Source organism: Euprymna scolopes, chromosome 12 (genome assembly GCF_053919585.1).
Source record: "Euprymna scolopes isolate OS-2025 chromosome 12, ASM5391958v1, whole genome shotgun sequence".
NCBI lineage: Eukaryota > Metazoa > Mollusca > Cephalopoda > Sepiida > Sepiolidae > Euprymna > Euprymna scolopes.
The window spans coordinates 112,734,902-112,759,234 of record NC_136493.1 but is presented as its reverse complement, the minus strand read 5'-3'; the positions used below and the strand labels follow the sequence as shown (position 1 = coordinate 112,759,234).

Here is a 24,333-nt window from a genome sequence, read left to right as displayed (position 1 = left end):
TGCCAAGGACACAAATGATAATGCTATCTACTTTTCCCTGGTTGAGAAAATGCAACGTTTCGTTCAAATGTAGAATTAGAAGTTTATGTTTACGTTATGGCTCTGAATTAGCTACAATAAAAACAGAATAACGGTGTAAGACAAGTATTAATAATGTATTAATAAAAGAAAAACAAAGGGTTACAGATTGAAAAGAGTGTTTTTCATTCCACCGAGCACGCGAAGTTAACTTCGGAACTAGAACCCACACCGGGATCCTTAAGAGTTTCGGTATATATTGTTCGTTTTCTTCGAAATGACCAGATGTTGGATGACGTAAACTAATCAATATCTGTAACTTATATGTTCTCTCCAGCGTGTTTTGCATTCATGTCTCTACGAAAATTTGTCACTTTTTTGTACCATGTAATCAATATTTGTTTTGGTTCATTCTCAAGTTTTTTGCACTTGCTTCTAACTGGCCAATATAAAATGTTTTCCCCAGGTAACTGTTATGGCTCAGAATTAGCCACAATAAAAACAGAACGACGATGTAAGTCAGGACGTGTATAAATAAAAAGACAAACAAAGGGCTACAAAATGAAAAGAGTGTTTGGCGTTGCACCGAGCACGCGAGGTTAACTCCGGAACTTGAGCCCTACGCGGGATCCTTAAGAGTTCCGGTATATATGGACGGTGATTGAGTCCATTCAAAGGGTGATTCCCCCACAACACCCGCTCCCAAGCTTATTTCTCCAGATGTGAAATCAGTATTTTTTTCTTTTGCAAATAAAAATTCTAGTGTACAATAGTAATTTTGCATAATCGTTCCCCATCTTAATAGCCGGTTTGCCGTGAATGTGGGAAGTTCCTTTTTTTGATTAAAAAAATAAATGAATATCAACGGTTTATGATGCGGTTTTCAGAAAAAAATGTCTTCGTTGGAATTTTGAAACTGCAAAAATGATGCCGTATCCTTCTCTTTCGGTCTGAGAATAATTTTTCTCCGCTGAAAGTAGGGTCCGGAATGCGAAAGTGATTGGCTGTTTTGAGCCATCCGGCATCCTATGTAACATGCATGCAACAATGTCATACTGGCTAGCGTCGCTAGTTACTATTACATCCAAGTCCGAGTTAGGAACAGTTTTGAGGTAAGGATTTTTTGATTTCTTGAAATGATGTCTGGCAACCTTATGTCCATTCACAAGGTTTATACTTCGTTAGTAATTGGTTAAGTGGTGCGCGCAGTTTGTGCATGTTGAGGATAAACCCTTGATAATAATGTACCAAGCCTAAAAAGCTTTGTAGTTGTGTTTTTTTTTGGTGCCGGCATCTCTCTAATAACGGTCGCTCTGCCCGAATATGGGCATCTGCCATCTTTATCAATGATATGTTCGAGGTAGTTGAGTTTTTTTTTTTAAAGAATTAACATTTGTCTTCTTTGGCTTTAAACCCATGATTTTGAATTCGACTGAATACTTGTTTGATATGGATTGCATGTTTCTCCCTGCTTTTATTCGCTATAATGATGTCGTCTAAATATGCGCTGGCGATGTCAAGGTCGCCTAGCATGGTATCCGTGACCTACTGGAATATAGCAGGTGCTACCTTGACCCCGAATGCGAGCCTTTCATACCTGTATAAACCCCGATAGTTATTAATACAGAGGAGATTAGTACTTTTGTTGTTTACAGGAATTTGTAAATAAGCATCGCTCAGGTCGATCTTTAAAAAAAATTGCCGCCATTTAATTTTGTGAACCCTTCTTCTGAGTTGGGTAATAGAAAGTAGAAGTCTTTTAGGCCCGTTGAGTCCGGTCGAGAAGTCGGCGCAAACGCGGATTTTCCCGGACCTTTTTTTTTTACGTCGACTGCCGGCGCGGCCCACTCATTGTATTCAACTTTAAACAGTATACCGGCGTTTTTGAAAACATTCTAGAAAAATAATTGAAAGAAAAGTATACGTTTGTGGAAAGGAAAACTCAGCAAAGTCAAATATATATGGTTGTAAATATCCAGTGATATCCAAAATTTTGCAATAGGTGGCGCGATTAGAGAATCCAAAAGGTGTTCCGTAAGATATCCTTTAGAATCTCTTAAAAATATCTGGAGTTAGAGAAAGAATGAAAAATTCATATAGATATATGATGAGAATAATGGAAATAATATTCCGACGAGGTAGAAAGATGGAAAAGGAACAAACCAAGTTATATATCCCTCAACGTTTCGCCTTCATTTGCAAGAATTCTTCTGGTTGAATAAATTGAAGAAAATAAAATACTAGTACAACATTTGAAAATATATTTGTTGTGAAAAGCATGACTGTTTTATTTCAGAAAAAATCAAATATATAAACGACTTCTTTTGTCTGCCCATCCCACAGCTAACATTCACGTCCGTTGTATTTTCAATGTTCACAAACAAAACGGATGATGAGAGGATGGTCTATCATGATTTCTCCATTGCTTATGACCTAACTCAAGATTGTTCATGAACCCACTCCTGTGCCTAACATTGCCGGTCAGTATGTAAGTCTCCTAGATCCTTTTATTTCTATTTACCCAGAGCTGCGTACATCCTTTTTTCTGTCGCCACTGAGATCCTCTGACGACCCGGTTCGTTCAGTTTAGATAAAAACAAAATGTAATAAGTCATCAGAAGTACCTGTCCATCATACAGTATATCGATACTTTATGGCTGACTGGGGTAGCTTCCGTACATTTATATCAGATATACGTCTGCGTTCGATGTTTAAAATGAACGTGTCCTCTATATTATCAGACCTGACTGTATAGTTATTTGTCGGTATAGATAGCCAAGAAATTCCAACAAAAACTTAACTGCCAGCCGTGGTTCTCTCGGGAAAGTGTCGCCGCCATTGAGCAAATTAACCACTTTTTCCACTGCGTTCAGCGAAATAGAGGTGCTGAAACTAAAGCTGTCGGCAACCACTGTAAAATGTAATAAAGAACGCGAGAAGGTTGTATGCTCAGTCCGTCAAGTTCTAAGTAGCCGAGCGGCAGTTTGGTTCTCATCGGGTTTGTCGGGCAATTGATATATCAAAGGCTTTTCACAAGGTATAGCATAAAGGTCTACTACATAAGATCTGTAGCTACAGAATAGGTGGAAATGTCTTCTCAATTATTAAATCATTTATCTTTGATAGGTTTACAAACGTAGTGATTGATGAGCAGAAATCAGAAGCTCACAGTATTAATGCTGGAGTCCCTCAAGGTTCCATTCCGGGCCCAAATCTCTTCCTGATCCTCATCAATGATCTGTCAAATCACATTCTAAGATCATTCGTAGACATTTATACAGACGTATAAATATATACCATCTACCGCAACACTTTAAAGGCCAGGAATGACCAATATCTATCTGATTCTCCTGTGTGATTTTGAGCACGTGATGCATTAGGAAAAAGGTGGTTAATTTTAATGCATCTAGATCCAAGTTTCTCTCTTTTCATCATCAACGCTTTGGCACCAATTGAAATGAACGGCCTTCATCTTGAGGACGCTCCATATTTTGACAAGTTTCTTCGTCTGACCTTCACTCCTGATCTGAAATGGAGAACATACATCAAATCCGTTACCAAGGTCGCTGGAAAAATAGTGGAATCATTCTACCGTTCCAGTAGATATCTCACTTCCGATTCAATTCTTTACCTGAACTTGCACTAAAAATGGAATCTTAAACAGAAATTAAGCAAGCGAAAAAAAAAGAAAAGAAAGCCAAACAATAAACCCAGGGACCTCCAATTTCCACCAAAAAAATGAAATCCTTCACCCTTCTACATTCTCATTTCAAACCAGAACAATTTTCCATTTATTTGATCGTACTAGAGAATTTCTGCATGGAAGAAAGTTTGTCGAATGATGTAGAACTGAAAAGCAACCTTTACCGAATCGCATATTTTTTTGTATTTTTCTTACTACTTTTCTCATATTGAGTGCTATTTTTCGCAAGATTTCGGTCGATGTAACCTTCGACTTTGCTCAGGCGTATGTGTCAAGCACGCACATCTTTCTGTCGAACTCAGGACTCTGAATTTAAAACACAAACCTTTATTTAATTCACAGGGTAGCATGCACTTGTTCCATCAGTTATGACTGGGTAAAATACCTAAGTAATTCGTAATTGTATTTTGAGCGTTGCCCGCATTGAGGATTGAACCTTCGACATCAGGAAAAGTGTAACTTACAACTGAATTTTACCAAGTACTTTATCTGTATTTACTACGCCACGAGTCGTTGCAGTTCCATCGACGAAACGTTGCAAAAAACAAAGAAACAAAAACAAAACAAAAACAATTAAGGCGATTAATCAATCATCGTCATACAAATTCAAGAACATAAAAGCTTTAGCAAATCGCTTCAATCATGTGTTAAAGAATACAAAAACATTTTGAAAAAAAAAAGGCAAATATTTTTTACTCTCAGTAGTTTTATTGCAAAAATGACCTCATTTATTAAAATACCTTTGTAGCTCTCTCCTCCGTCCTTTATCTTCGTATATATATGTATGTATATATATATATATATATATATATATATATATATATATATATAGATAGATAGATAGATAGATAGATATACAAATATATATATATATATATATATATATATATATATATATATATATATATATATGATTAATTTTATAGAGTTTTCAATCTTTAAAACCAATGAAAACGTTTAACCCCAAGTCCTTCGTTGGAAAACTGTTTCGCTTGTAAGTCAATTAATCTTTTGCAATCAATGTATTAACTTGTTTCTAATAATTTACATTATTCTTAATATTATTTCTGGAATCATCAGTTGTTTACCATGGATAGTGCTTGAACAGTATATTAAATCAAGGCTCCTCATTAGTGTTGATCAATCACTACCTCTCTTAAAAAAGAACATAACGGATATCGGATTTAGATTTTTGTTCCAGATTGATTTGTTAAACCTTGGTGAGTTTCTTCTAATATTTTTTTTTGTATTCTGGATCAGTTGTTTAATTTTCCAGGTTGTAACGAATATGTAGTTCTACACTGTAATCCAGATTTTTATTTTTACTTCATGGATTTCATTTATTAATCTGTTAACTATTTAGTTAAAGGATTGATATTTAATCTGTTATTATGTTAAAAATCGTCTTTTGTTTCACACACACACACACACACACACACACACATATATATATAACATACATATATATATATATGTTTTAACATATTTTCAGTTTTTACTAATATTTATTCTGATAAAAAGAGTCTATCTTTGAAAATCCATTGCTTAAGGATATCTCTGAATTTTTGAGTGATTATTAATATTCTAATTTATCCAATTTTTATTTTCATGATCAATTTTTCTTGCTTTCACCACTTTTTCTTACGAACACACACACACACACACACACACACACACACACATATATATATATATATATATATATATATATATATATATATATATATATAATGAAAAAAGGTGGCTGCCGGAACAAACACACGATATTGAGTCTTCTTTGAACTTTTTCTTACTGCATATTTTGTACCTAAGCAAATTATTTCTAATTTTCTTGAAGAGTATATGCACGAAATAAGACGTTATTGACATTAATAACCGTTTGTTTCTTCATAACGTAATGGATTTGTAAAGAATCCACCGAAATGTTTGGATGAAAAGTTAATATCTGGATCTGGGAATGTAACTATACTGTTATATATATATATATATATATATATATATATATATATAAATATATATATATATATATATTTAAAATACAATTATCCACTGACATGTGTTTCATCGTTTACGACTCATCGGTGTGGCTGAATCTAGCGAGATTCGAAATCGGAACCTCACGGCAAGGAGCCTGAACTCTTACTGTTCGTCGATCTCGCCCGACTGTTTGGATATATTGCGATTTACTTATATGTTTTTATTTTTTGATACGTTTTGAAACAGTCGTGCGATATGGACGAGCAGTAAGAGTTCACGGTCCTTACCGTGGGCCCCAATTTCGAATCTCGCTGGTGTCAGTGGATAATTATATTTTAAAAATCATATATAGGCCGCTCCCCATGTGGGGATACCAAATTGAATTATGAGAAAATTATTCCCAACTCGCATTTAGGTAAAAATGCACTTTCGTAAATAATTGAATTCATTTAAAACGTATCGCAAAAACAAAAACAAACAACATCTAAATAAATCGCGATATATTCAAACAGTCGTGCAAGATAAATGAGCGGTAGGGGGTTTAGTCTCATTACCGTGGGGTCCCGATTTCTAATCTCGCTAGATTCAGTCACTCTGAGGAGTCGTAGAAGACGGAACGATCGTAAGAGGATAATTATATCTTAAAAACAATATATATATGTCGGGAGTACCACATTGGTTAAAGGGAAAATTATTCCCAATTCGTATTTAGGTAAAAATGCACTTTCGTAAATAATTGAATTCAAAACGTAATTCGTTTTTGTTTTTGCGATATATATATATATATATATATATATATATATATATATATATATATATATATATATATATATATATTTGACAAAATAAAATGCTGAAAAATGAGCATTTCCATTATTAATTCATCAAAAGTTAAAAAATACAATTCTATTCCACGAAGACAATCTTTCACTATATTCTTTGTTTTGAAATTTTGATGAAGTAAAATTTTTATTTTTCATTATTTTATTTTGTGTTCTACAAAAGTAAGGCATCCTATTTTTTTAAACTCCAAAACTAAAACGCTGACAGGCTACGAAGACAGGAATAGTACCATTAAAACGAGAGACCTTTTGTTCTCCAGAATTTATTTTCCTACATAGACACTACCATTCTCAATGCATTTCTGCTAGCCTCTTTTGATGCTTCGGTCGTAAAAGTCCAGAGCGCTCTTTTTCATTCACATCTTTGTCGCTACTTTGAAATCAGCGAACACATCTCCTAACTGTGCTAACATCAACTTGCGTTGTAAACGTTCAATAGGCGCCGTGAATGGTAGTAGATTAAACTTTTTCCTGCATAGAGAAATTCAGTGACACATCTCTGCTTCTGACGCACGTCCATTACAGAGGTTTATTTAACATTTCACACCATCAATATCTGCAACAGAGAGATAAAACATGCAGGTTATGAATTCATAAATTCAGTAATCATTACAATGCAATTTGGAATCACTTCTGATTAGTTTGGGCGGAATAAAAATTGGAGGCATTAATTTTGGAACAGTCCTTATATATATATATATATATATATATATATATATATATATATGTGTGTGTGTGTGTGTGTGTGTGTGTGTGTGTGTGTGTGTGTGTGTGTGGGTAATTAACTTGGACATAGGTTTCGTCGTTTTTTACGAATCACCAGCGTCGTTAAAACTAGCGAGATTCGAAATCAGAACCACAGAATTCGATGCGTGAGCTCTACAATTGAGCCTATGCTGGAATTATATTTTTCCTGTTGTTGACATTTTCAGCAACAATATGCTTATCCCCTATTGGGGGCTTACACCCTCGCCTGTTATCATCGTAGACACGTGATTGTTTAGTTTACTAAGGGCTAAAGATAATGAAATAATGTTACGAAGTGAGGAATTTTGCTATTCATTTATTTATATAAACTTCGCAGATTAAATACACGCTAGTTTATTAATTTTATGCACGCCAATAATAGTATTATTAAAAAAAAACTTCTTAAGACATAAACTATTCCCTATTGTCGGCAATATATTTCGAATATTAAACACATACTGTTCTATAGGGCTTTGCATTTAGTTATTTGTCTGCCGAAATAGCTTGTTTGAAAAATTGAAAAAATAATAAAATAATGCTATGAAGTGAGGAATTTTGCTATTCATTTATTTATATAAACCTGGCTTATTAAACACACGCTAGTTTATTAATTTTATCTACGCCAATAATAGTATTAATAAAAAAACATTTTAAGACATAAACTATTACCTATTGTCGGCAATATATTTCGAATACTGTTGTGTAGGGCTTTGCGTTTAGTTATTTTTCTGCCGAAATAGCTTGTTTGAAAAATTATAGCTTACAGCACCGGAACTCTTTGCTGGATTTTTTCTTAATCACAGTTTTTTCATACGCATATTTCCTGATAAAGCATGAGGAAAATGCCGCTTCCTTTCCCTTCAAGTTTGGCAACCTTTATTTTCATTAACTCTCCCCACTTCTCGTGACTTATCTCGCCACTCTCCATAAAAATTGCCACGCCTATTGCACCTTCTAGTTTCCTCGCGCTGGTAGAAGAGAGACTTTTGTTTCTTTAAGCTGATGTTGTTTGTAGCATTGCTATTACACACGCACACGCTGTTTATGATGCATACAGAAGCGCTGGGAAGCGATATTTTATCGGAAACAAAGAACGCGAATGGTTTAATCAGACCAATTATCAACCGAACCTAGTTTTTGACTGGGTAATTTAATAATCTATTTATGCAAACAATAAATAACGCCGCGTTTTTAGTTTTCCAAGAATAAAAATGGAATTTAAATAAAAAAAACATTTCCCATTAAAATGTTTTTTTTCATACTCAAATTCATTGACTGATAATAGTTTGTGTCCAATTATTTCTGAAATTGATTCAGTTAGGTTGAAAGCACCGATTGACACACTTTTCCATTCGTTTTGGCATATTTTATTGATTTTACTATTATTATTATTACTATTATTTTATTATTATTTTAATAATTATTAGTGATAATAGTATCAGTAACAGCAACAGTAGTAGTAGTAATAGTTGCTGTTTATTTCTGGGTATCTCAATTTTAATCTGTATCTAGCTTGCACCGTTTATAGTTAGTACGAGTACGTAGAAAAATATTTGTGATTAGTAGAATAATACATTACTTTATATTTTTATACAAGAGAGGCATATATATATATATATATATATATATATATATATAAAGAGAAAGAGAGAAAGGAGGAGAGAGAAGAACAGTAAGTGATTACGATGAATGCATTTACGCATTGTTTTTATTGGTAAAATACATTATAGGTTATGGTTTTAAGCAAAAAATACTCTATGCTTACTGTACACGGATTATGACATCACGTATATGTATGTGTGTGCGTTTTAGGAGTAAGTATTGTCAGTTTTACTATTATTATTATTATTATTATTATTATTATTATTATTATTATTATTAGCACACAAAGAGTTTTCACACAGGTCATCAAAGATCTCTCCTTGAAAATAACCCGTGGTGAAAATAGCCTGTGGTGAAAATACCCTATTATGAAAATAGTCAGAAAGCTGAGTGACAACAAGTCTTCCCAGATATCCAGTAATCTCCATCTCTTTCGATAACATTTGCAAATAAATTTGTATCATCGCAACAGCTGCTTGCCACTGATTTCTCGTTGGCAGTGGCCATTGGTTTTCACTGGAATTTGAGGGGCATTAAGCCTCCCCAAGGTCCCATTTCTCTTTGCACTTATCCGGTGGAGGTCTGGTCAGTTCCTCGGTCTTTCCTTTCTCCTTGACTCTGTTTGGCTATTTGGCCTCACTCTTTTTTTGTGAGCGGCAGTGATGTGGTAATGGGGGATGGGGTGGGGTTAGAGAACTTATAAATATGCGGCTTCAGTGTACTTGTTTCCATGTAGCGTTTCAGTTTTCAGCAGTTTGTTTGGCCCGCGCTTGTTGCTCCTTTGTGTTAGTCTCCACATTCAAGGGGTTTTCTTAATAGTTCATCTGTTTTCATGATTGTTGTTCGTTGTATTTTTCCAGTTATTTCTTTGATTCCAATTTCTCCCATTCTTTTTTCAAAGTTTTTCGGGATCGTTCATAGTACTCCTATTATTATAGGTATTATTTTAATTTTCTTCATCTTCCATATCCCTTTCAGCTCTCTGGCTAGCTCTGTGTATTTGCTCCGTTTCTCCTTTTCTTTGAAATTCAATCTGTGGTCAGCTGGAACAGCAAAGTCTATGAGTTTACAGGGCTTTTCTTTCTTATTAATTATTACAACATCTGGTCTTCTTGCTTGGATGGGTTTGTCAGTTTGTATGTCCATGTCCCATAGGATTTTGTGATTCTCGTTTTCAAGTACTGTTGTCGGCTTATGTTTATACCACGTGTCTGTGCGTTCGAGATGCAGTTGTTTGCATAATTCTCAGCTTACTACCCTTCTCACTTAGTCGTGTCTGTTCTTGTATACATTTTGGGTCAGTTTACTGCATCCACTGACTATATGGTTTATCGTTTCGTCTCTTTGTCCACAGAGTCTGCATTTGCTAATTCTTGTGTTTTGTCGATCTTTGCTTTGATGTGGTTGGTTCTTATCGAGTTATCTTGTGCTGCAGTTATTAGGGATTCAGTTTCTCGACTTATCTTTTCGCATCCATGTCCAAGTGTTTTCATAATTTTCATCTTTTGTCATCCTCATAAATCTTCCCATTTTCTTTTCTTGACTAATCCTTTGCCTCTGTTTTTTAAGTATCTCTCACTACCATGAGTATTCTTTCAGTGTTTTGCATTTTTCTAGTTTTTGTTGGAGTCATTCACACAGTCTTCTATGCTAACCAGTTCCCTCCTGTTGTCTATCCGTAGAATCGGTCAAAATCATCCCTCGGGTGTAGTGCGTTGTGCATGGTCATTATTATTATTATTATTATTATTATTATTATTATTATTATTATTATTATTATTATGTTCGTTAATTTCAAAGTGTTGTGATGTTTTAAACCAGTTTTTTTCACTCAAGATCGGGCTTTTATAAAGCTGGTGAGCATAGTCAAAAAGTCAATTAGATGGAAAGCACCTGACGTAACACGTTTGCTGTGACAAGCAGAACTGACTTCTGGAGTACGGTGATGTTGTACTTGATTCCCAAGAAGTTCAATTTTTTTCTCAAGATTCATCTGTAATTAAGCCAAACGCACTTATTATGATTAGTATGGTGGAAATTTTCTTATTCCACAACTTAGCAATCACAACCCTCAGTTTCTGATAGATCCGTAGTTTCTCATTTTTTTGCCTGTTGAGTTGATGTTTGGGCAAGAAATGAAATTCATTGGTCTTTTTGCTCACAACTACAACATCTGGTTTCATATAACCATGAAATCTCATAGAATCTTAACGCTCCTATTTTCCACTACTGTTTCTGAGTGATGTTGGAACCACTTGTCCGTCATTTGGATCCATAATTTTTGCACAAATTCCAATGCAGATTTGCAGATTTGTTGTTTTTGTTGTTGTTATTGTTGTTGTTGTTATTGTTGTTGTTATTGTTGTTGTTGTTGTTCTTCTTCTTCTTCTTCTTCTTATTATTATTATTATTCTATAATAATCTCAACTTTTGGATGTTTTTAGTTGAAATGTTCCTTAAATATCAGGTCAATTCCTTTGATTTTCCTCGTTATTGTTAAAAAAAGAATACTTTCACTGACTTTCTCTTTCTTTCTCTCCATGCCTTTCTTCCATCAATTTTGCTGACCTTTTCCACAAAACTTCTCAATCGCATCATAAAAAGATTAAACCCAGAAACCGAATTTCCAACGTAGAACCCCACTACCAGGTTTCCCTCTCCAATATCATGAGTTTACGTTACAACCTTCCAGACGTTGGAATACAATTACAGAATACCAAACCAGAACTGTTTTACGTGTGTGAAACTGGCATTAGCTCAATTGCTTCCTTAGAAAATTTCTAGATTAATAGCTATTCTAACTTATTCGCTAAACCTAACCCTCAAGGTCGCCATGGACTTGAAATATGTGTCTACATTAAGAATGGCTTCCCTTGTGGCAAGGAGATCGTAAACTACCTTACAGCACTGTTTCATATTTACCTTATGCCATCCTCACAACGACGCAGTAGCTATCTTTGAGAACATCGCAAAGAGAATTGATCATATCCTATCTGCCCATCTCACTGTCAACCTTTACGTCTGTGAAGAGTTCAAGGTTTACAACGTTGAATGGCTGGTTCACACAAACAAGACAGATCATAAAGGGCGGTTACTGTCATAATTTCTCCTTTGATTATGATCTGATCCAGATTGTTGACGTACCTACTCGCATTACAGAGCCTAATGGTCATTTTGCAAGCCTTCTAGATCTTTTTCTGACAACTTGCATTGAACTGTGATCATCGTCCGTTTTGTCTCCACTAGGATGCTCCGACTACTGGGATCTCTCAATTAAGATTAAAACAAAATGTAACAAGACCTTAGATATCCCTTGAACTTGCACTGTATATCACTACTCGATGGCCGGCTGTTCTATATTCAAAAAGCATTTGACTTTATAGACCATGAAGTTGTGTCACCAACTACCTAACACTTATTAACCCTTATCCTAGAGTGGCCTACTGGCCTTGATAAACGGTGACAGTCAAGTAAAACAAAACAAAAAAAAACACCCAAAACAATAAAATCCTTCAAGCTGTACCTTAACACTTTCGCCGTTGCTAATAGGTAAGCTTTTTGCAAAATTGAAAAAGAAAGTGTCTCGTCAATCTGAATATCAATTTATAAAGGCTTATAGTCCCAAGCGTTCCAATTACAATGGGAATTATCTTTACTTCTTTACGTTTCTATAGTCTTATTCCTGTATCGAATGAGAAGGCTATGCCAATGATTGAACAAGTTCTCTTGAAATATTTAGAAAAATGATGTTAACTAATTATTATTATTATTATTATTATTATTATTATTATTATTAATAATAATAATATCATTATTACAAGACGCTTCTCCAACCGCCTATATCCATGAAAAAAAGCATCCTACATGAGAACTGTACCTTCAAACTCCTCGGCCTAACATTTGCGGGCAATATAAACTGGAACAAATACATTGATAACATTGCAACAGCTGCTGCAAAGAAAGTGTGTTCCCTTTATCGAGCTAGAAAACTACTCACACCTGAAAGTATCCTGTACCTCTACAAGGCCACCATTCGCCCATGCATGGAGTATTGTTGCCACATCTGGGCTGGTGCATCTACCACTTAGATAGAGTTCAAAAAAGAGTTGTCAATCTAATCGGTCCCACTTTACCAACTAAGCTCCAGCCCCTGTCCTATCGCCACAATGTTGCATCACTGTGCCTGTTTTACAAATATTTTTATGGAGTTTTTTCTGATGAACTCGTTGTACTTGTACCCCCTCGACGTACATATCCCTGACAAACCCGCTTAGCAATAAGATCTCCCTCCTTCACTGTTGATGTCCCTAAATGCCAGAAAGCTTTCTATTCTAATATTTAGAATAGAAATATTCTTATAGTTTCTTCCTTTGAACAGTTAGACTTTGCAATTCCCTTCCTGTTTTCCTGGTTGTACTGATATGCAGAAGTTTAAATGTAGCATAAACAAATATCTTGTTAATCTTTCCTAGGCATGACCCCAAATAGTAGCCCCTTATGTCCAAGTGACGATATGCTTTGTAAGGAGGTGACCATGAGTAAATTATTATTATTATTATTATTATTATTATTATTATTATTATTATTATTATTATTATTATTATTATTATTATTATTATTATATCGTTAACTTCATTATTATTATGTCACCGTGTTGTAATATTTAAAACCATTTTTTTCTGCTCAAGAGCGGCTTTTACACCAAAGATGAAAAGCACCTGGCGTAGGATATTTTTGTGATAAAAAACTACTACCCATTATATTCGTATTTTCACACTCACACCAGTCGTTTAGTGATTTATTACTGATAACAAACAATTTTCCTAAAAGCTAAACGATAACATGCCATCTTCATCATTCCAATTTTTCTGCTCTTGACCTGGACAGCACTATTTTCTCTCCTTTCAACTTCAAAGACCTTACTCGTGGTACCGATCGATGCCGGTGTTTCAATATTGAAAAGAGTGTGTAAAAACAGGAAATCTATTGCAAATTTCCACGTAGGGTTAAAAATTATTATTATCTTGGCTTTTATATAGTTCATTCCGTCGCACTGTTTTGTGCAGTCGTCAGTAGCAATTTCGTTTTTCTGTTCAGGTGTCATTTTCGTAAGCCATATCTGTGTGTCTTTGTGCATCGCTTCTTTGGTCAGTTTTATAAGTTGTTCATGTGGCAGCTTTTCTTCTCATTTTGTTTTTCAAATTTTGTTTTCAACTTTGCTATTCGTTGTATTGTTCATTTTTGTGTCATCAGCCTTTTTGCATTTTGTATTATTTAGTTTTATAATCTCATTCACAAAGTCGTCTATACTTACCGGTTTCTTCTCACTTCTTTTGCTTTTTACATAGTCGATCAGTATCATCCTTGGGATCAAATACATTGTGCATGATCATTAGTTTCCTAGTTTTTTTAGTTAACGTGCTTTTTTATCCAACTTATGAAAGCTTTAGACAATCTTACTATGAATACTGCTCTGCTCAGGTATTTCTTTTAGGTTTTTATTATATAATTTGTATCTGTATCAAATATCCTTTACAAGTAACTTTTGTGTTAGTTTTTCATATATTTTATTTGGCGTTTCTTTTTTTCCTTTTACATAATTTTCTTCTCCATTTACTGATACAGTAAGTGAATGTTTCAAATTGTTCGGAAGAATCGTGTCTCTTTGAACCATCAAATAAGGCAGCTGGGTTTTGGGATTGCTAATGGAACATAGAGTGGAGCCGTTTTATACATGTGAATATATACCCTTCCCAATGATTTTAAGACTCAATTATAATGTGTAGCCTAACCCTAACCCAAACACTTGAGATTGCCTGTGTGAGAACTATTGATTGAATAATAATAATTCATATTGTTTCAAGCTATTTTTTACATGTTCTTAGCTAAGTGTATTATTATATATTGATTACGTATAATTAGATTGAAATTGAATAAAGGGGACGTGATTTGGAAAATGATTTTCTCTACTAGCTGACCCTTGTCCCAGCGTCGCCCGAGGAAGGATGTTAACTCTAGAAATTTTACGCAAAACCTTGAACGACCCAACACTAACACGGGTTCCACAATGTTAAAAGTAGATTCGTAAAATTGTCTGGTGCTTCTTCGAAATAGGAACGGAAATCAGAAATCGCAAGATTTAATTTCCATTAAACAAAAAAAAAATGTTATTTACTTAAATTTCATATCAATTTCAACTAAAAGTAATGTTATCTTCTTAATTGTCATGTCGAAATTAGTAACATATTACTGCATTCTTACATAAACCATGTAATTTCACGATTTAATTGTGACGCTTTTATTTTTTGTGTGTGTGAGCGGAATATAATAAGACAGACTGCATTTATTCTGTTTATTTTTGAAGTATACTTTGTAATTTTTAATAAAACTATTTTTTTATTAATAACTAGCGGGGGTACCCGGCGTTGCCCAAGTGTTTGTTTCCGGGACGGGGGGGGAGTTTTAAAAAATGTTATGGTAGGTAAGTAGGAAGGATCAAACCCGGAGTCATGAGTAAAAGTAGGAAAATAAAGTGTGAAAAAAAACAAAAACATCTGCAACGTTAACAGTTCGGCCACCAAGAAAAGTCCAGTCCAGTTGTTTAAGAAAAAAAAAAAAAAAAAACGACTACGGTAGGTCGGCGTGAACGTGAAAATATAATGTGAATTGTCCAGCACGCTAACCACTACGCCACAGAGCACTGCAGCTTAGTTCAGTGATTTTAAATAACTTCACATGAAAGAACTACGAAGCCAAACCGGTGTTCTCTTCTCAACTGTTCCTTGTGAACGATCCCCAAACGGTGTTAAGTGGTGGCAGGGGGAGGAGGAATTTATTAGAGAGAAAATATTTTACCACTTCCATTGATCTTAACCGATTTTGGCCGTGACTTCTCAGCAGAAAAAGTATAGAAATCTAAGATTATCGAGGAATTTGAGAAATAATAAGCCTATAACACACCTCAGATATTGTTCTGTCGTTTGTGCATATTATATTTGCATGAAATATCTTGATTTTTAATCCTATTAATGTCAAAATCAGACGGGAAAAAATGAGTTCATTTTATATATATATATATATATATATATATATATATATATATAAATAAATAAATAAATAGAAAGAAAGAAGATAGAAGAAGAAGATAGAAGAAGAAGAGAAGATAAATTTTCTACTTTTTTATTTTTCGTATTTTTTAGATGTTTTTGGATGTTTCAACAAGACAAGTAGACTCTATTGATTTTAATTGAAATTCAATATTTCGATTTTCGATTTTCGCTTTTATTCCAAGGATGCACCAATGTTCATATATATGTACATGAAAATCAAGCTATTCTCATCTGTATAATTATTTTGTTGTTTCTATTTATCTATTCATTCATTTCTATTTATTTATTTCTATTTATTTATTTAGAGATTATTGAGAAGAAACATAATCAATAAAACCCCACCAGTCAGTTCCGCCAAGGAAGATGATTGAAGTAAAAGAGACCGAAGAAAACGCACCGTGGGGATCAAATGACTCCCCATCCCATCGTATTACACCGGTGTCACAGTTTATATGATGAAGGTTGGAGTTGGGCGTTTAGTTAGTTTTTGTTAGATATTCTTACCCAAGTGTATTACTGTATATTTATCACGTACAATTAGATGAAAATTAAGCAAGGGAAGGCAACTCCAAATTAAAGGTTATTAATTGAGGATTATCCCCCTTTCCGTTTTAAACGGAATTTTTGTACAGATTACGTTTAATAATACGATTTTTTCGTATTATCTTTTAACTTTTCTTTTCTCATTTCTCCTTAATCTGTTACTTTATCCGTTTGTAAAATTGATATATTTAGAGTGTGTACTTGTTATACTAGTTATATCAGTATCGAATACGTCGTTGATTCATGAATGATATTTTCTTAATGAACCTGGATATATATATATATATATATATATATATATATATATATATATGCTTTATGAAAGCATATATAAAGGGATTTTATGTTTTTATGCCTTCGACATTTCTGATTGATCACACTAATAGAAAATCCAAAATGTATGTATTTTGTTTGTCTGATTGTTAATGAAACGGGCCACAAAACTGGATCCCTTAAAGAAGGAATAAAAGCATGCCCACTGGAATCTAATTTTCTATTGCTTTTCTACTGCATATATATATATATATATATATATATATATATATATATATATATATATATATATATATATACTGTGTGTGCAAACTCATGACATCAAGACAAGGTGTTGATGGCAACAAAAAATGTATTTCATTTTACGTTACAACTGTTTCAATGTCTAGTTCGACAATTTCAAGCATTATATCGTTTGACAATTTTCAAAAACCAGCATTTCTTCAGACTTTATGAATAAGCACACTTTTGGCAATGTATATGGGCTTTTCCGTTACCACAACCAAGGTAAATGTTTCTCGCATGCTTTTCCCGTCAGGGATTCCCCCCTTTTTTCTTTCTATTCAAAAAATGATACATGTCGAACTGGACATTGATACAATTGTAACGTAAAATGAAATACACTTTTCGTTGCCATCAACACATTGTCTTGAAGTCTTGAATTTGCACACACAGTATATTAATGCTCAATTATGAAATGTGATAATTTTGTAGCTTAATCCTTAAGTCAACCATTGGTATATGAAAAATTACTGAATTACACGAACTCAGTGTATTACATATATATACACACATACACACACACACACACACATATATATATATATCGATAATGATTTAAATTAAATTCTGTAGATTAAAACATATACACATATATTTAAGTTAAGAATTTATTGTTTGAAACAAGGAATATATGGAGAAAAATTATATTTATTTCCTTAATCCATGTACTTTCAATAATGGCTCATATCATCAGAGGAAATGAAATGCAATTAGCAAAATGTTCAGCTATGAATAAACAAGTATTTTGTTTTTCAGCACATATATTGAAAATGTTATTTAAAAGTTATTTAGACGGTTCCTAGAAGTTATAGAAAAAGGATATCATACAACCTGGGCAGTCTATTATCCGAATGAGTTCAATAGTTTCCTGAATATTACTGCCAGGTCGGACGAGTATTGATCTAAGGGGAAAATCAGAGGTGATCGAGTAATCCGATATATCCATAATATTTGGTTGTCCCATACCATGATTTCGAAGGGCATATGAGATGGTTGTGCTCTTCTACGATATGAAGATCCGTTGATGTTGAGGTTTAGAAGAAATCCAGAGTCGTTGGGGGTGCGCAGATACAGAATTTAACTTTAATCATTAAATTTATATATTGCACTATTTTTATATATTGAGTTTTACCTTTTGGCTAGGATCGTCCTGAAAGTATTACCTCAATATAATATCTGACTGGAAAATTAACTTGATTTCTAATCTGTGGCTTTTCTCATTTATATATATATATATATATATATATATATATATATATATATATGTATATATGTATATATATATATAAATATATATACATATATGTATGTATATGTACATACATATGCATATATTTATATATGTATATATATATATAACTACTTCATTTACTCACATAAACCTAATATACGAAAGTATAGATTTATGCGTACACTTTAAGTATTTTCTTCAAAAGTGCTCAATACGTAGGTAGAGCTAGTTAGTAATTTATAAAATATATATGACGATTAAGCTACACTGAATATTCTGCGTTTATTCCACTATAGGATTCGTCAGGCTTATGCGCGAATTTTGTGGTTGCTTCTTGTTTTTATATATGTTGAGGATTTCTAGTTAGCCAATCAGCTTTCTAGTATCCACCGCGCCCCTTCCTATCAGCCAATGGGCATACATTTTATCGAACAAGGGATCTGTTTTAGAACTAGGTTAGTGGTTTAAGGTAGACGTTTTCCTTCCTTTTTTATATATATAAATATACCTATGTGTACACACACACATGCACATATATATACATATATATACATATATGTGTGATCGTTTATGTATATTCATGTTTATTTAATTTATTTATTTGTTTATTTTCTAGTGTTATTGTTAGTTTTAAAGCTATTTTGTATCGCTATCCTAGAGTAAGTTTTATTTTGTGAACACAGTTGTTTGCTATTTCTCGTCTACAGTTTAATAGGTTCTTTTGAGGTTCTTTAAAGTACAGGATAGCAAATTTTTCATGGAGGAATAATTTACATGGGTCGTCTAAATGTCTGCACGTGGTAGCTTGTCTCATTAATTTCTATTCGGCATATATTTTCGGCTTATATTTGATATCGATATTTTTGTATCCCCTATTTTTTAGGGCTGTTTCGTAGATATTGGTTGACCTGTTAAATGCATTTTCATCGCTTGAGTTATTACTGAGTCTACTTACGATCGAGTTAGGAATGTGTTTTATAATTGATGGTGGGTGGTTGGACTTAGGGTTTACGTAAATTGGAGTAGCGTTATCTTTTAAGTATGGTTCATATGTGTTTTTATCTAAGTTTAACGTGACGTCCAGGAAGTTTGTTATTTTTATGTTAGCTGATACGTCCGCTTTTAGGCCTAATTTTTTAATTTCTTTGTGTATGATTTTCTTAAAGTTTTCTCCCTTGACTTTGTTGGAGTTTTTTTTTATCTTAAAAGTTGAAGTTATCTTACAGTTGTTGCGAAAATTTAGAGATGATAATTAAAGCACATAATAACAAAATACTAAATGAAAACAATGTAAACAACAACAAAATAAACAATAAAAGAAGTAGACACCATGACAGAAATAAAACCAACACTAGCAGAAATAATAATAATAATAATAATAATAATAATAATAATAATAATAATAATAATAACAAACCAACCCCGGACAACCATACCATAAATAGAAATAATAATAACGAACAAGATAAATGCAATTGTAGACACCGCACACTTTGCCTAGTCCAAAATAAATGCCTAACAAAAAGCGTAGTTTATCAAGCAACAATATTTGCGAAAGAAAACACGAATAACACGAAATATTACATAGGCATGACTTCCTTAGATTTCAAAACCCGATACTATGACCACAAAAGTACATTCAAAAATAAAAAAACACTGTATAAAAACAACACTAGCGAATAAATTCTGGGAACTCAAAGAAAGCGGACATTCGCCGGTAGTCGAATGGAAAATAATAAGACAAGCTACCACGTGCAGATTTAGACGACCCATGTAAATTATGCCTCCATGAAAAATTTGCTATCCTGTACTTTAAAGAACCTCAAAAGAACCTATTAAACTGTAGACGAGAAATAGCAAACAACTGTGTTCACAAAATAAAACTTACTCTAGGATAGCGATACAAAATAGCTTTAAAACTAACAATAACAATAGAAAACAAACAAATAAACAAATTAAATAAACATGAATATACATAAACGATCACACATATATGTATATATATATATGTATATATATGTGCATGTGTGTGTGTACACATAGGTATATTTATATATACAAAAAAAGGAAGGAAAACGTCTACCTTAAACCACTAACCTAGTTCTAAAACAGATCCTTTGTTCGATAAAATGTATGCCCATTGGCTGATAGGAAGGGGCGCGGTGGATACTAGAAAGCTGATTGGCTAACTAGAAATCCTCAACATATATAAAAACAAGAAGCAACCACAAAATTCGCGCATAAGCCTGACGAATCCTATAGTGGAATAAACGCAGAATATTCAGTGTAGCTTAATCGTCATATATATTTTATAAATTACTATATATATATATATATATATATATATATATATAGAGAGAGAGAGAGAGAGAGAGAGAATAAATGCCATTTATATTCCAAAAATCATGATGTAGACCATCTTATAATTTATTCCTTTAATTCAGTTGACTTATACAATTCTTGACAGTATCTGTTTCGTAGCGTAAAATCAATCACTTACTTATTATTTCAATCAATGAATCTATAATTCTTGTCATTTATTCTCTATATTGCTCTATAAATACATTGAGCTTCTTAAATAAGGATTGATGTATATTATAAGAATATATATTTCTACAGAAATATATATATATATATATATATATATATATATATATATATATATATATATATAAAGGAGAGTTGAAAGAATTAGATGATTTCTTCAAAAGGGACTTATCGAGATAATTGATTTGAAGCTTATACAAAGGGTGAAGAATACAAGAACGACAATATAAAATACATACTAATGTATATAGATTTAATCGTTTAGTCATATTAGATGTTACATCAATTAGGGGTGCAGATAGCTCACTCTTTATACCTGGGTATTACGAAGTATAATGTTTCTCTCCCAGTTTGTAATATCAGCAGTTTTCTTCCTCTATGGCAGTTCTCCTATTTCTCCCCCTCCACAGTTTAAATGTATTCCACTTTTTCTCTCGATCCTAATGTAGCTACCTAGCACCTTCTCTCCTCTTTTGATGCATTAATATGTTTTTATATTGTCCTTCTTTCGTTCTTCATCTTCTCTTTCTCACTGTCTCTCTCTCTCTCTCACACACACACACACACACACACACACACACACACACACACACACATATATATATATATATAAGAGCAAACAATTGTTTCGGTCCGTACTGATGTATATATGATTCGCTGTATAAGTGTTTTTACTTTTACTTCAATATCGGCATTCATCAGTGCTAAAATATATACAAAACATAAACAATATATATAAATATATATGTATTATTATTCATTGGACTACTGTTCTCATCTTGAGTGTGATTTTCACAATGTTTCGGTCGATATAACCTCCGACCTTCTTTAGGTGTATCTTGTCGAACTCGGGAATGTTTTTGTCGACCTCGGGAATTTGGACGGAATTTCGAGCGGAGCCCTTTATTTACTTCACGGGAGTAGTGTGCTCTGGTTCCGTCAGACATGACCGGATATACGTCCTAAGTAATTCGCAAATGTATATTTCGGTCGTCCACACTGAGGATTGAACCTTCAACCTTCAGGAGAATATCACTTTTACAATTGACTTTTCCCAGTAATCTAACCACTAGTACAAATTTTAGGAGCCTTAAATCTACTTTTTATTTCTAGTTGTAAATATCACCATTTATTACTAATTATTACTATATATTAATGTATATCTATATCTATACTTAATACTTGTATATATTAATGTTTTTACTTATTACTTGTATATATTAATTTTTTTACTTATTACTTGTATATATTTTCTATTGTTTTTATAATTGCTGGTTCCCATAGTGCATTGAATTCTATACTAGGTCTACTTAGCAGTTGGTTATTCCCCAGCATATGCGATGCTTCTTTTAGTCGTCTTACTCTTCACCGTTCCTCTTTGTCTATAATTTTTACTTCGCCCCATACTGGTAGATGGTTTCCCTCTTCTTTCCAGATATGGTCAACTATACCTGACTTTACAGTTTCTCCACATACTATGGCATTTCGATGTACTTTCAACGGACGACACGTTTCACCTCTGTATAGTTTTCCATATTTACATGCAATTTGATATACACAGTTCTTAGTCATGATTTTTTCTGTATGGGGGCTTGACTCTCACAAGCTGTTCCCAGAGAGTTGAATCACCCCTGAATACTGTCCTGATGTCATATGGATTACATATTCATTGAAGTTTTTCAGATAAGCACTTCATATATAGTATACAAACTGTGATGAGTTTCTGAGCTGTGTCCTTTTGTTTCTGGTCCAGATTTCCTGGAGCTGATGTCATGCTCTCTGGATAGTTGTTTCGGTGGAGGTTTTCTCTTAAACTGTCCATATCCTTTTGATATGTACTGATGTTATTACATATTGCGTTTGCTCGGTGTTGTAAGCAACGGACGATTCCTTTCTTTACATTATATGGATGGTGGGAGTTGTAGTTTCGATACTGTCCATTGAAAGTTGGCTTTTGGTATACAGATGACATAAACCCCTGTCCTGTGCAAGTTATCAGGACATCAAGGAACGATAATTTATTATTATTTTATTTTTCCATTGTGAACTGTATAGTTGGACGGATCGAGTTCACATGGTCTAGTAACGTTTGAATATCTTCCTGATGGGGCCAGATTATGAATGTGTCATCTACATATTGCAACCACATTGTTGGCTTTAGTGGTGTTGATCCTAATGCAATTTCCTCAAAGTATTCCATGTATGCATTGGCCAATAGCGGGGACAATGGTGATCCCATCGCCAGACCTTCTTCCTGTCGATATATATCAGATCACATCAGGAAGTATGTAGTTTCTACACAGAAGGTCAACATCTATATTATATTGTCAATTGGGATGCAAGTGCGATCTTTGAGTGAGGCATCCGATGTCAGCTTATCCCGTACCACTGTCAGAGTCTCATCCATGGGTACTTTGGTGAACAGACTCACTACAGTCACCATCTGGTTGGAATGAATGGCAGCATTTTTATTATTTCCACGAAGTGAGCTGAGTTCTTGACGTATGATGGAGATTTGCCGATGATTGGGTTGATTATATCTATGGGACGAAGTAAAAATTATAGACAGAGAAGAACGGTGGAGAGTAAGACGACTGAAAGAACCAGCACATATACTGAGGAATAACAAACTGCTAAGTAGACCTAGTATAGAACTCAATACGATATGGGAATCAGTAATTATAAACAATAGATAATATATAAAAGTAATAAGTAAAAAAAAATAATATATACAAGTAATAAGTAAAAACATTAATATATACCAGTAATAAGTATAGAGATAGATATACATTAATATATAGTAAGTAATAATTAGTAATAAATGGTGATATTTACAACTAGAAATAAAAAGTAGGTTTAAGGCTCCTCAAATTCGTATTTGAATTGTCCGTAAGGACCCTTGGCGCAATGGTTAGAGTACTGGGAAAGGTCAATTGTAAAAAGTGATATTCTCCTGAAGGTTGAAGGTTCAATCCTCAGTGTCGGTGACCGAAATATATATTTGCGAATTACTTAGGACCTCTCTCCGGCCATGGCTGACGGAACCAGAGCACGCTACCCCGTGAAGTAAATAAAGGGCTCCGCTCGAAATTCCGTCCAAATTCCCGAGGTCGGCAAGATATACCTGAGGGAGGTCGGAGGTTATATCGACCGAAACGTTGTGAAAATCACACTCAAGATGAGAACAGTAGTCTGATGAATAATAATATATATAACCAATCCTCATCTCAAAAATACAGAAACGTAATATATATATATATATATATATATATATATATATATATATATATATATAATTTAATTCTACACGGTAGATAATGGTTTTGTTTTTGATTTTCATCCTTAACCTCAGACGATTAACACCATTTTTTGTGAGCTACCAACTGATGTTGTTGGACAGAGAGTGGCATTTCATGTATTAATATTTACACCCTAGGCATTTGCTTACGTCGTTATGAA

General features: G+C 33.5%; 1 long non-coding RNA gene across 1 annotated transcript; it reads right to left on the bottom strand.

The window, feature by feature from the left end:
* Positions 1 to 136: 136 nt before the first annotated feature.
* LOC145291456 (uncharacterized) lies at positions 137 to 15,954 on the bottom strand. Its single transcript, XR_013869420.1, has 2 exons — positions 4,770 to 15,954; positions 137 to 4,489 (listed from the first exon to the last, which is right to left on the bottom strand). It is a non-coding gene; the product is annotated as an uncharacterized LOC145291456 (long non-coding RNA).
* Positions 15,955 to 24,333: the final 8,379 nt, after the last annotated feature.